This window comes from Octopus bimaculoides, chromosome 2 (assembly GCF_001194135.2).
Source record: "Octopus bimaculoides isolate UCB-OBI-ISO-001 chromosome 2, ASM119413v2, whole genome shotgun sequence".
In the NCBI taxonomy this organism is placed as follows: Eukaryota; Metazoa; Mollusca; class Cephalopoda; order Octopoda; family Octopodidae; genus Octopus; species Octopus bimaculoides.
Genome location: NC_068982.1, coordinates 183,071,588 through 183,072,464, shown reverse-complemented (window position 1 = coordinate 183,072,464; position 877 = coordinate 183,071,588).

The window sequence follows — 877 nt, the reverse complement described above, 5'->3', positions numbered from 1 at the left end:
TTATTATTATTATTGAGTGAGAGAGTAGCGCATGTTATCAGTGATGCTGGGGTACAAATATACGAAGCCGAATATACCCATCATGACTACCCATCTGATAAGAGTACACCAGGCACAAGCATCACGATCATATGTGCGTGACGTGGTGACCCACATTAAAATAAACTGTGCATGATCTTGCATGTGGAACCCAGTTAAAATTTTCTTCGGGTCAAACAGCCCATCTCACTCAAAAAGTCCCTGAATAAGGATTAAGGATGATGAACGAAACATCCATATTTGCATCGGTGAATTATTCAAACCCCAAAGAACCCCTCTCAACAAATGGCTATCATGCTCCTCCACTACTTACTCTGCTCGTGATCAGAGATGCACATATCGTCAGCCACTGAGGGACATGCTCAGCTGATTAAGGTCAAGAAACTGACGTGCAAATCTGCGGTACGGAGCAGAATATTTGCTGTGGCAAACACATGTGCTTGATAACACTTCCAATCAGTTAAGATCAGAATCCGTGAAAGCCACTGCCTAGTATTGCATCAGAGAATGTACATGTTAACACTTCCAATCAGTCAAGATCAGAATCGTTAGCATGCCGGACGAAATGCTTCACGGCATTTCGTCCGTCTTTACGTTCTGAGTTCAAATTCCGCCGAGGTCCGCTTTGCCTTTCATCCTTTCGGAGTCGATAAAATAAGTTCCAGTTGCGCACTGCAGTCGATTGGCTCGAAGCTAGCAAATCTCCTCCTCCTTCCCCTCCTCTTCTTGCTCCTCCTGCTCCTCCTGCACCTCCTTCCCCTGCTCCTCCTGCTCCTCCTGCTCCTCTCCCTCCTCTTCCTGCTCCTGCTCCTGCTCCTCTTCCTCCTCTTCCTGCTCC